A 13,993-nucleotide genomic window follows, 5' to 3' on the forward strand; every position below is an offset into this window, starting at 1 on the left:
AGTCACCTCTGATGTTTTGTAACATGTGGTCATGTGAAAGCCAAAGCTTTGCAAGAATAATTGGCAGTGAGAACAGAACACACTTTGGCAGCTTAATTTATAACTTTTAAATATTTGGGCATATGGCATATAGGCTTCCATTTCTCCCGCTGCCCCACTGTGCAAACACTGGTGGCAGGCTGGAGTGGGTGGTACCTGGATCCAGGGGCTCTTCCTTGCAGTTACAGGCGCCGGGGTCCCGGGAGCTCTCTAGCAGGTGTCAGAGGCCCCGCCCCCGCCGCCCACCTCCTCAGGAATTGGCTGCCCTGGTCCTAGGGGGCGGTCCCAGGGTCGGAAGGAAGTCTGGGGTCGCGGGTGCGGGCTGCGCGAGGTTGCAGTCACTCGTGGATGAAGCGCACCGCACTCGCGTTGCGGTCTCTGGCGGAGTTCCAGTCACCTTCCCTTTCCTTCCACACCCGCACGCGCGCTCTTCCTCCGCTACTTGCCCTCCCCCCAACTCCCGGGTCCAGCCCCCTCGGGGAAGTGGGGCACTCAGGTCTCCCGCCTCGGGTGCGTGTGTCCGAGCAGCCCCGGGCGGTGGGCGATGGCGCTGCCTGGGGACCCGGGAGGGGAAGGGGCCGGGGCGCGGGGGCTGCCGGAAGCAAAGGCTGTCGCCGCTCGGGGACCGACTCCGCAGGTGAGAGACACCTAGAAACGGATTCCGCTCCAGGGCCCGCGCGAGCCGGGTGCCTCGGAGGGCGCGAAAGGAGCGGGCGGGCGCTGCGGAGTAATTCCTGCGGCTGCGTCCAGACGCCCAACTTCCCCGCTGCGCTGCAGCCGAATCGCGGCCCCTCCCTGCTCTATTTTCCCCTCCCCTCGTCCCTCTGCTCCCGTTGCTGCTGGGCTCCAGCAGGTAAAGCCTTCTCTGGGCGCGCGGGGCCTCAGCAGCTGCTCCCGGCCTCGCCTCGGCCCAGTGCAGGGCCTCGCGCGCCCGTGGCCAGCTCTGCGCGGCGGCGGGACGACGGAGATTTGAACGCGGCGGCGGCGCCCCTGCAGGACGTGGAGCTGGCCCTAGCTGCCATCAACGTGCTGCTCAACTAGGGCTTCAGGGAGTCGGACCAGCTTTTCCAACAATACAGGTGACTCGCGCGCCCCCGCCTCCCGTACCCCGCCGCGCCGCGCCTCGTGACCCGCTCACGCGCCTCGACCTGCGGCCCCGGGAGCCCCCTCCCTCTCCGTCGGTCACTAATTCTGGTCCCCAGGTCACCTCCCGGGCTAGATCTGCGGCCGGGGCGAATCCGCTTTGCTGTGCAGGAAAACAATTGCTTTGCTGTGCAGGAATTTAAAAACGTCAGCCCAGCTCTGCCCACTCATCTCTCTGCCTTGAGAATGGTGGGAAAACACGTGTGTTCAGTTAATTTTTTATTTGTCTTAAAAAAGCGAAAGAACTGAAACCTGGTAGATTTCCTGTGGGGGTGGAAGGAACCTTCATTTCGTTGGCGACCTGGAGTGTCTGTTCTCGGGTTAAGGAAGCAAGTTTGTGATTTGCAGTCTGATTGATGACAAGCCGTAAGGGTGTTGATTAGCAGCTTTCCCACTTTGGAGACGCCGTGGTTTGGTTGGAATGAGAGGACCGATGTGCAGCTGTGATGGAGAGGCCGCGTCTGTAAGAATGAGAGGGGAGAGAGGGAGAGATGCCTTAAGTCTCAGACCTCAAAGAATGGCGGTTTCTACCCAGCAGAGCTTCCACCTTCTGAGTGGCAAAGCAAATATCTCAGTACTATGAACTTTTCACTAAAATCCTTTTACTTTTAAATTGGCGATTTCCCCCCACTTTGGTCCGAAACTGAAAACAACTTCGCTTTACTTAGAACATTTCGGTTTTAAAGCACCAGTCTGGTTTTAAGATGGAGTTTCATCAAAGGCTGTTGATGAAGGATTTCAAAGGTTTACTTGTCACACAGTTTCTCTTTTGTACTTTTTAAGCTCTCAGGAAAAAAAAGGTCTGAATATTTTGTATACTGTGCTATGATTTTTTTTAGACTACCAGTTTGTGTTGTATGAGAGAAGGATGGAGAGAGTTGTAGAGTCAAATTTACTCTTTCTAGTTGATCATTAAGGTACTTGCATATTTCAATACTTCCTGCTTTGAAGCCTCCTGTGATGTTTATTTTAATCGTCTTTTTTCCCCTTCCTTTTCGGCCTTAGTAGGCTAAAATACTACCTTTACATTGAAAGCATGGAATTTTTGCATTATCTAGGCAATTTTATGCACTGTTAATAGAAGGCAATATATGAGTGGCTGGAAAACTCTCTCACATCAACAGCAGGGAGACGCCCATACAAAGGTATTTCTCTGTGGGTGAGTGTGTTGGAGGTGTCCAGGGAATATTTACCTTGTACAGCTAGGTGCTGTCTTCTTGTATTTTGAAATACAAGGGAAGAAGTCTACATATTTAGTACTGATGTGACCTTCCTTTTTTTCTGAGTATGTTTGATCCGCAGCTGGTTGTGGAAATTGTGGATACTGAGGGCTGACTGTATTGTATTAACAGGTTCAGCGAGATTACCTTCTTTCCCTAACTTAGTTGAAAGAGGCTATATTGAATGAAATAAGGTTTTGATGAAGATTTTTTTTTTTAAAGGGAGAGAGAAGTAATATTGAAACATTGAAGCACTTTCTGTTCTAGTTACATGAAACCACTTATAGATCTCCAAACACCTGGTATTTTAGGAGTCTAGACCTTTTGCACAGGCTGTTTTAGTTCCTGAAATACCATTTTCACTCCTGGTCTCCTTTGCCAGGGTAACTCTCTTATTTACCTAACAGCAGCAGTGGGACTGGAAGAGGCTAGGAAGGACTCAGGGAGAAAAGGTAGTATTAAAAAAGTACAGAAAAGTAAATCGCTGTGTGGCAAAGATGAATGTATCCATTTCAAAACTGCATAGTGCTAGCTACACCCTATGAAAGGAGTCAAATTGGGTAGGGAAGAACTTACTCATGTATGTGCTTTGTAAGAAGAGAAAGTCATGCCTCCTGGAAGTGAATTTGATGACTGAGCTGGGGCTTTTCTTATGTAAAGATGGTTGGTGGTTTGCACTACCCTTTTCCGTAGCTGAAGTTGCGTTCTCTGTCTCTTCCTTCTTGCTCAAGAATTTCAGAACACAAGAAATATATCTACATATATCTAAGGTACTTACTCCTGTCTTTTTTTTTTTTTTTTTTTTTTTTTTTTTTTTTTTTTTTTTTTTTTTTTTTTGAGACAAGAGTCTCGCTGTGACGCCAGGTGCCAGGCTGGAGTGCAGTGGCGCGACCTCAGCTCATTGCAACCTCCACCTCCCGGGTTCAAGCAGTTCTCCTGCCTCAGCCTCCCGAGTAGCTGGGACTACAGGCACGCGCCACCATGCCCAGCTAATTTTTGTATTGTTTTAGTAGAGACGAGGTTTCACCATGTTGGCCAGGATGGCCTTGATCTCTTGACCTCGTGATCCGCCCACCTCGGCCTCCCAAAGTGCTGGGATTACAGGCATGAGCCACCATGCCCGGCCAGTTACTCCTGTCTTATAAGACAGCTCAGTTATCACAGAGAAAGCCCCCAGAGTCAGGAAGTCCATCCTTTTAAAAAGTCTGTGTTAACAGACTGTTTGCTGTGAACAGGACAAAGGTGAGAGGCAGGACTTTCCTCCAAGAAGGCATTACTTCATATCTTTATTTAAATCTACCTCAAACAGAGTCATTTTAACACTTAGTCTCGTCCAAAGTAGTAATATCTGTGAACTCACTGGCTTAGGTGACTTTTTTTTCCTTGTGTACATCAATGTAAACAGATAGTGATAAATACTGGATGGCATTTACTGTGAGCCAACCGACAGCCCCAGCGTTGCCTGAACTTTTCTCCTCATTTAATCCCCCTACTAGGTTTATGAGGAGTGTCCTTCCAGTCTCCCTTAGAGGAAGGAGGAAGAGCTCAGGGACATGAAGTGGCCCACCTCCAGTCTTGCAGCAGTAGTGGGGAGTGCTGGGGTTGAAACTGGGCTGCCTGGCTCCAGAGTCTGGGTGTGATCATGTGCTGGTTACCTGTCTTACAGAACTTTTACAGTAAAAGGATTCACATGTGTCCTGTCAAAGCCATTTTGGGGCAGGTTCCTTCAGCAATGTGCAGATTGTACTCTGACACCCAGAAGCTATCCATCAAATTCCCAGAGATACTTGTCTTCAGGGGAGATCTTACCCCAAGCTTTAGACCCTTTGTGGCTCCCAGTCTTGTGTAGGATAAAGCTCAGCAAGGTGGCTTGGTCTCCAGTGTCCTGTGATCTGGCCCTGTCTGCTTCCTGTCCTGTTCCCCTTGTCCCTTGCAGGCTAGACGTGCTGGAATATTTTGCATCATCCAGCCAGGTATACCTTGCTCCTCCAGACACAGCTCAGGTTTCTGGAAAAAGGTTGTATGACTCCTCTGCACCCTTGCAGCATCCCATCCTGACCTTTATCCAGCACTTGTGTTGCACTAAAATTGTTTACACGCTTGCCTGTCTGCATGAGAGGGTAGAGAAGGGTAATAACTGGACTTCCTCTCCAGGTGTTCCTGGCCTTCCTGCGGTTGCTGGAGTTATGTGGGGTCCAAGTTGTGAAAGGTATAGCAGCTCCCCTTTATTTGCAGTCAGCAAGTGTAGCCCAGGAGGTGGCTGCCCTCTAGGAGCTCTGAAAGCCTTGTTGCTCATCACTCCTTCCCATTCTGATGGCATGGGTGTGTCTCTTGACCCAATTTGAGGTGCTCGAGACAGGCACCTCAAATATTGATACTCTGCTTCTCATAAGCAGTTGCCAGAGCTCCCACCTAGCCCCATCACTGCCTTTGCCTTGGAGCATCCAGGCCGCCCTGTGCTGAGTAGGTGTGAGGAGAAGCAAAGCCGGTTTTGAGCCACCTGCAGGTCTCGACAAGTGCCTTCACAGGGAAAAAGAAGTGAAATAGCAGGAGACAGTGTCGGGAAAGGGAGCTCAAATTCCTCTGCCTTCACTCCTTGAGTTGGAGCATCTAAGGTTTTTCCATAGGGATCCTAGACTGCCACATACTCTAGAGTGGGAAGAACATGAGCCACACTACTAGGGAGTTCATATCCTAACTCTACCTATTTATTAATATTTAGAACTTAGAAGTTTTTTTAATCACTCCTAAGCCTCAGATTTCTCTTATGTAAAATTGCAATGATGTCATTTATCTCACAAGGTTGTCTAGTATAAAACAGTTAATAAATATTAATTCCTAGTCCCTTCTTTTCCTGGCACATACTAAGTGGTAGATTTAAGGGAATGACTCTCTTGCCTTAAAATATTGCCTGAGTTTCTAAAAGCCCATCAATTAAAGATTCACTTGGATTAATATAAGAAACTCTCCTAAAAAGCTTGAGAAATGGAGAGCTTTCATTAATTCACATGGTGGTGAGTATATGTTTAATAAAACTGCAGAAAAACGAGGATTCAAGAAAGAGCTTCAGAGGATAAGCTGCTTTGGATGGAGATGGGCATATGTGAGTGAAATAGTGAAATGACACCATGAACATGGCTCTGGATGGAGCTAGGGACCAGGCTAAAGACTCTAGGCTGTGGAAAAGGGGTAAAAAGATGAGACACAACAGAAAAGTGAAAACAACTTGCTCCCGTGTCTGATTCTTCCTCTCTTACCTTCTGTATTGCCTGACTGTGCATGAAGTTTCAAAGCTACTGGGAAAATGGGTAGACAGTGTCCTGTGGTCCTGTGATGAAGTCTTATGATGAGGCCTACCAACAACTGGGGCTCTTTCTAGGAAAAATCCCGGAATGAAGTACTCAACAAAAACAAATAATACAGGCAGGGATATTCTTATCTCCCTGCTTTCCATGCTTACAGGCAGCTTGGTAGTAATGCTGCTAGGCAGCAGACTCACCAGTTTAGAAGTAACTTTGGAGGATACAGCATTTCCACCGAGTACTTTTATGAAACACATCATTCATACTCATATGTGATATTTAAGAGATGAAGGAGTACCAGTCACTAGTTCTTGCCCATGTCACCAAGTGCTAACATTTAGTGTTGTCTTGAGGCTGATTTAGCTTCCTGCTGAAGAGGCTGACAGGCCAGAATAAGGGGCAGCTGACTTAGTGCTCAAATGATAGTTCATTTCCACATCTTGGAAGTCATTGAAAGTCTGAGAGGGCCTCAATCCTTGGCCAACAGAGCATGTAGGGTAATACAGGTAAGAACATTCTTGTTTAAAATTGTGATCCATAAAAGGAAAGGGAAGTTCTGTTTCACCAAAGAGAAGATACTACCTGTTAAACCTACAAGTCCCAGACCTGTTTCCTGTGTGAAATGAGAATGCCATCAGGTCCTGCAGGAAAGCAGCCTGAGTAGATGAGAAAATATTCCTGAACCATGATGCTTCATTCTCCTGCCCTTTCAATGCTGACCCTTGCTATTCAGGATCTTGGGTATCTCACTGCAGACCCAAAGCCTCATGATTTTCACATTTTCCTAGTTCTTACTCCTCATTTCTCTCTACCTTGGTTATCTATTAACATCACCAAAGTGACAGTATAGAAGTAGCTGACAACTCACTGAATTCTTCTTTTTCTATGATCATTCCAAAATGTTGGCCAACCAGTTGTGGTAAGAATTAGTTGTTTCCCACACTAGCAAGAGTCTCCATATGCCTTCTTCACAAAATTCTGTGAAAAGCTTTTTCCTGCCATTCTTTTAAATGTGTACATCTGTCTGTGAGAATTGACCATTATATCCTCTTTTGTTTATAGTGATCTTCCCAAATTTTCACTATGTAAACTTTGCCTTTCCTTATTTCTCCCTGACTTTGTCATTGTTTCTCTGTCAACTGAGTACTGTCATGTTCACATTAGATATTAGAAGTTTACATATATACACATGAAACACTATTTTTTTCTAAGCAAATATATGGCACTATATCCCAGTGTCTGAAATGTGCTGGATGCGACCACTATCTATGAAAAACTTCTCTCTGCAGAAAGTGTGATCAGAGACACCTATCTCCTGTCCTCCAGCCTGGTCTGCAGTTACACCAATAGGGCTAAAATGGATGGTTAAGTGCTTTAAATAAAAATCTGGGCTGGGCGCAGTGGCTCACGCCTATAATCCCAGTACTTTGGGAGTCTGAGGCGAGTGGATCACCTGAGGTCAAGAGTTCGAGGCCAGCCTAGCAAACATGGTGAAACTCCGTCTCTACTAAAAATACAAAATTAGCCAGGCATGTCCAGCTACTCAGGAGGCTGAGGCAGGAAAACTGTTTGAACCTGGGAGGTAGAGATTGCAGGCAGCTGAGATCGCACCACCGCACTTCAGCCTGGGTAATGGAGCAAGGCTCCATCAAAAACACAAAAAAGGAAAAAAAAAAAAACGATAAATAAAAATGTGGCAAAGAGCACGGGCTCACACCTGTAACCCCAGCACTTTAGGGGGCCCAGAGCGGCAGATCATTTGAGGTTAGGAGTTGGAGACCAACATGCCAAAACCCTATTTCTACTAAAAATAAAAAATGAGCCATGCATAGTGGTGCATGCCTGAAGTCCTGACTACTTGGGAGGCTTAGGTGGGAGAATTGCTTGAACCCTGGAGGCAGAGGTTGCAGTCGAGATGGTGCCACTGCATTCCAGCCTGGGCAACAGAATGAGACTCCATTGCAAAAAAAAAACAGAAAGAAAATCATAAGAAAAAAATATTATATATATAGTTCCATTCTGTATTTACCAATACCATAAGTTTATGCCAACTGTTGAAAAAAAAAAAAAAAAAAAAGTCATCCAACAAAAGTATTTATACAGCTTTTTAAGTAATCTTATAATTTGAATCTTGATTACTATGAAATCCAATTTTCCTCACTCCTTTAATCCCTGCATTTTGGGAGGCTTTGGCAGGAAGATTACTTGCACCCAGTAGTTCAAGTCCAGCCTGGGCAACGCGGCAGGACCTGCCACTATCAAATATTTTTAAAAAATTAATTGGGCATGGCGACTCATAACTGCATTCCAAGCTACTTGGGAGGCAAAGACAGGAGGATGCCTTGAGTCAAGGGTGCTACTACGGCACCACTGCACTCCAGCCTGAGTGAGAGTGTGTCCCTAAATACATATGTGTGTATATGTATATATATGTTTTATATCCAGAGAAGTATTTCCTGAAGGAATTAATACAGGATGTCAAATACAGATGCACAAAATTCCCAACTTAACATGTTTTTATTTTTTCAAATCGGCAAATATGTAAAAAAAAAAAAAAAAAAAAGAAACCTTTTCTATACATAATAAGTTCTTTCAAATAAACTGCTGCAAACCGGGTGATGTTTAATGGGTTGGTTTTAAGAATGGCTCGCTAATTCCCTCGAGGAGAGTCTTGAGGCCATAAGGTATGACAGGTCTTAGCTTCGAAGAAGTAATTTTGGCACGATGTCTGTAACTCAGAATGAAGAAAAGCAAAGCCTTATAAATAATTACTGTTTTCTTTTGTAAAACTCACCTGTGGAATGAGAGTTTAGCATGAATCCCGAAACTTCCTGTTTCTCCATAGTTGAGATCAGACAACATCTATTCTCCCCCAAAGTACACTATCAGCAACAGGTTGCAAGTTAAGGAGTTACTGTGTGTAACTTCAGCTCAGTTTTACCAAACAAAGAATGTTGCTTCATTTAGAAATGTCCACTCTCTGCTCTCTCACTCATTTAGGCTCAGGTATTTGGGCTGGGTTCTAAATAACACCATTATCATAACTATTGGAGTACACGTAGCCTTAACTTTGATCCATCTTCAAATGTTTAAAAAGCAACTATGTTAAACCAAAGAGCATCACCTGGGCAGATATCTGACCAAAAAAACAAAGCCCTATTTTTAAATTAAAAAAACAAACAAACAAAAAAAACTAGGGCTTCCAGAGCACTTTGCAATAAAGGCAATAAAAAACAAACAAAAAAAAAACTAGGGCTTCCAGAGCACTTTGCAATAAAGGCAATAGTAAGGCCTCAGTCAGCATTAGCTGGGGCCATCCATTAATTCATTTAATAATTATTACTGAGTGCCAGGCAAGCTCCCTCTTCTTGGGAAGATTACACACTTTAAAAAGGGAGAAATAATGAGACTCCATCTCAGACACACACACACACACACACACGAGAAATGCTTTTAGACTGAGTGTGTTGGTGGGTCTGCAAATGATATCTTTCATCCTTCATCACTTGCCTCCAGCACCACTTTGGTAACGTAAATAAAAGTGAGATGAGGCTGTCATGATTTCAGATGGCTTGGTTGAGGACACATTTAGCTGTCAGAGACATAATGAACTGAACTACTAAGAAGTCCTAAGTACAAACATTGAGACCTCATCTATCATGGCTTTTGGAATCGGTGACATTTATGGTTGTTTACCCTAACCTTGGTGGATCATTTCGAACATCTACTAGGTCTAAGGTATTATGCAGAAATACCTGTAACTCAGAAAACAAGATTTTACTCTTTCCTCATTCCTTCAGTGACTGTTTTGGCTGAGTAACTCTGAAATGCAAATTGTGACAATGAAAACATCTAACCAAGAATTTTCAAATCATTCCCATCTGCTGCTTTGATTTGTTGAACTCAATGATTTGATGCGGTTTCACAATCTTGACCTTGTGTTCATATCCCTTTCCGTCACCAGTATTTTATTTTTTAGTCCCTAGTGATTTAAAATGCAAATCTACCTTCTTTTCTACTGCTCCTCTCCCACACCCCAAATCCTTACCCTATGGAAGGCCATGGTTCTGGGTGTGGCCCCTGCATTCCTCTCCTCTTTCATCTTTCACCATGTGATTTCCACTTGACCCTCCAGGGTCTTGAGCACACGTGCCGATTGTCACCTCTGCCTTTTGCTCATCAGGTCCAAGGCCTTAGATGCTGCTCCAGCAAGTGTTTTCACCTGACTGCATCCTGCTTCTGCTTTAAAACTCATCTCAGATATCTCCTGCTTTAGGAAGCCAGTGGGTTCGAAGCATTTTCTCAGTGGCCTCATGATGGATGCTCTATGACTTTAACTTGCTTTATTACTCTATATAATTCTGCTTGTGTTTGACTTTTCTCCAAGATTTACTGAGTACTTAACCAAAGATGAATAGGGCGATGTTTCTCTAATCCACAACACCTGCATAAGAAATCGTCCCAGGAGCTTGTTATAAATGCCTTCCCCCACACCCTACCCAGAACCTGTGGAATCAGAATCTATGTAAACACGGCAATTGACAACCACTGGCCTCAGGGAGGAGGAATTAAGCATTACATAGAGGTCACCTGGGTTTTAAGTGCGTTGCTTCTATTTCATACCCAAGTCAACTAGGTGATAGAGCTCAGCCCCTGCTTGTTAGTTTTCACAAGAAAACCGTTCAATTGTGCTCTTGGTGATTTCTGCATACTTTATTGAAGAAGGAGCATATCTGTTATGGACCAACTTTTCCAACTTTTTCTCTTGCTCCCCTTATTTTTTTCTCTTTCTGCATTTCCTCTTCTAGCTTCTAAAGTAGCTGCCTCGACTATGTATCTTCTTGGATGATCTCAATTTAACAATTTTCTTTCTTCAAAATATACCATCCACAGAAACCAAAACAGTACATCATGACTTTCTGAATGTGTATCTTTGTGTTGTAAAACCATATTTGAATACTTGCCACCACAATTTACTTAAGGAAGAAATTCACTAGAAGAGTTGACACAGCAAAGAAAATGTGTGTGTGTGTGTGTACATGCATGCATATGTGCTCATTTTAAAACTCAGAATATGACTTGTCCTTTAACTTTAGTTGGTAGAGACAGAAAAGTGAAAATTCGTTAAATAATTGACTTACACAGTATTTGACAAATAATTTTCTGTGATGTCTAAAAGTTATAATTCTTTACTCAGTAGAAGACAGCTATGAGTTGCTAAAATAAAAAAGATACTTAACCCAATAAAGGTAAAATATTAGTTATATTAACTAGCAAGGTACCTATTACATTATTACTAGACCATGCCTCTAAATGTGTCAAGTTATAAAAATATATTCAGCATACATAAATTATACATTGTAGATTTCTCTCCTCATAGGCACAATCTAATACAAAAATATATTTGACATAAATTAGAAGATACATTGAGAGCCTCCAAAATAGGAAAGGGGAAGGAGTGAGTGATGACAATATAAAAAAAGAAGCACACATAGATGTAAGTAGTTCTACTTAGATGATTATTGTCTTCATCAGCAAAGGATTGAGAGCAGTTTATACCAAATCAAGTTACCAGGCAGACGGCAATCAGTTCACAGGTTGGATGAGCATGCAGGCCAGAAAATGTACTCATACCTCAGTCAGCCTAATGGAACAGTGTACTCACACTGTGGTTTTGTTATTTTGGAGTCTAGAAGCTCCATCTAACTACTCTCCATGGTATACAACCATGTTAACACACATGTACTGCAGGGGCCATCTGTAGCAAGCCTAGGATATGCTCTTTAAAGTAAAAGACCTGGATGGGCGCCTTGTCTCATACCTCTAATCCCAGCACGACTGTGGAAGGCCAAGGCAGGTGGATCACGAGGTTAGGCGTTCAAGACCAGCCTGCCCAAGATGGTGAAACCCCTCTTTACTAAAACTACAAAAATTATCCAGGCGTGGTTGCAAGCATCTGTAATCCCAGCTACTCAGGAGGCTGAGGCAGGAGAATGCCTTGAACCCGAGTGGCAGAGGTTGCAGTGAGTCCAGATTTCACCACCATGCTCCAGCCTGGTTGACAGAGTGAGACTCTGTTTCAAAACAAACACATACATACATACATAAAATTTTTTTTTAAAAGGAGGACTTACACTTTGACTACTAAAGAAAACCTACAAGAGCTGAACACAAGCTAATTTGAAGTCCTGACTCTCTATGGAAAAATAAAAGTAGTTTTTAAAGCAGGCAGAAATAAATCTTCTGAAAAGCATTCAATTATGTAATCTTTGAATATAGAATAATAGTTCAAACACTATTTTGAACTGACAGTTCAAGAATGAACTCTGAAACAAGAATGCCATGATTCAGAATGCTCCACGATCACGACAGAAAAGCTTGTCACCTGTGCTGCACGTTAAGAAGAGAACAAAATGGCAATAGCCGTATTTTAAAGACTCATAATGTTCTTCCCTTCAGTCTAAATAAAACCAGGTATCCAATATTTTAGGACACCAATTTTTCTTTTCAGAAAATGTTCCCTTGTTGACTTCTGGAGGTTCTCATTCACTGAATATCGGAGAGAAATCTCTTCTGTCTTATTATGTAAAATCCACACCAAATTCACATCAGGAAGAAAGTCAATGTGAATAAACACTATGGAAACAGTCCACTGAAAAGTGGTCAGTAACAGAGATGAAGAAACGTGAATATAGTTTAGCCAAAGTCAGTGAAAAAAAAATTCTTTCAAATAAATTAATTATTTCCTCAAAGCAAGGTCAAAACAAATTAAATTTGCCAACATTCTACTTGGTTTTCTCATGTTTTATTTTGAAAAGAAATATTAAAATATTAATATCATATGAGATAATGCTTCAGCCTAATGAATTTGTAAATAAACAATACTCTAAAATGATACCCTTTAGCTCAATAAAAATTTCTTTAAAAACCTAACATTAAACATTGAGCCAAATTATGGCAGAGATTGTTAAAAGTGACTGAGGTATTTAGATTCTTCAGAACCACAGGTTTGTAGTAATGGGCATGGAGGTAAATTAAATGACAATAAAAATTAGCAATGAAGGATTAAGAAAATCTTTGAATCCCTTTTATAATATCTAAATAACCTGAGCTAAGGGGAAGGTGATTAAATCCTGGCATTGTGTAGCCCAGCAAGTGTTTCACCAGCGATGCAAATATGTTAATTCACAAATAACCTTTGCAAGTAATTTGTTAAAAGATTTTCAAAAGTTGGTAATTCGACAATTTTCACAAAGAAAGGAAAACTCTTAAATGTAGGTATCCTTTGTCTAACCTGTAGACTAGGATTTCTAATAGATTAGCAAAAGGGTTACACTTTTAGTTGTAAAATTATCTTGTATTAACATTTGTTCCTACTTGGTTGGCTTTGAAAGGAAAAAGAGTGTCCATCGCTTTGAAACATTCTGTAGACAATATAGAGATGAGTATTTTTGGTGACATAACTTCAGCTGAAGATTTTGTTCTTTTAATAAGTAAAACATGGAATTCTGGCCTATTACCATGAATTATTTTACAATAAAAAACAGTTGGTGGTCAGGAGATCTGCTTTCTATTCATTGCTCTACTGATAACAGGAATAATTAATTGGTGTAAGTCAATTAACAGTTTTGTGCCTGAGTTTCACTGTCTGCAAAGTGCAATTAAGAATATCTGTGCTGTTATTCACTGGAGTGTTTTGAGGATAAAGTAAAACACTAGAAAGCACTTATTTTTTCAAAACACAAATGTAAATGCTATGTTATGGTATTGTGAACCATTTTATAGGTACATTATAATGTTACTCATTCAGATATGTGCTTAAGGTAGTTGTTCCTACAGGATCTTAGGTTGGATATTTCATTTGATCTTTTTTTTTTTTCAAAATAATCGCAAAACTAAAATATTTGAGCAAGGTCACTTAACCCTCTCCCCAGGTGGTTAGTTATTATTATTACCATCATCATCCTCCTCAACGTTATTATTACTTTTTAGCTACATGTTTAAAAAAGGAAATTTTTAATATGTCAGCTTAACTGGGAAAATGTATCCCTGGTACAGGTGGTTTTCAGAAGAAAAGCTGATCTTCACAAGAGCTTTGTCCTCTGCTTTTAAGTGTGGACCCTGGGTTGGGAGGGACAGAGTGGGTGTTCCAGGTCTTTCATTGAGGAACCAATTCCCTCAGAGAGGCCAGAGCAGCATGGATGCGGATGTGCAGTCTGTTTTCAGAGTCGTAGCCAGAGAAATCCTCCTGTAAGAGCAAGGAAAGGTATTTATGCACTCTCTTAGCTA

General features: G+C 42.4%; 1 pseudogene; it reads left to right on the forward strand.

Annotated features, from left to right (window-relative positions):
* The first annotated feature begins 298 nt into the window (after positions 1–298).
* The window catches only part of LOC108314415, a 38,005-nt pseudogene continuing 24,310 nt past the window's right edge, over positions 299–13,993 (forward strand).

Source organism: Cebus imitator, unplaced genomic scaffold, assembly GCF_001604975.1.
Source record: "Cebus imitator isolate Cc_AM_T3 unplaced genomic scaffold, Cebus_imitator-1.0 Scaffold152, whole genome shotgun sequence".
NCBI classification, from domain to species: domain Eukaryota; kingdom Metazoa; phylum Chordata; class Mammalia; order Primates; family Cebidae; genus Cebus; species Cebus imitator.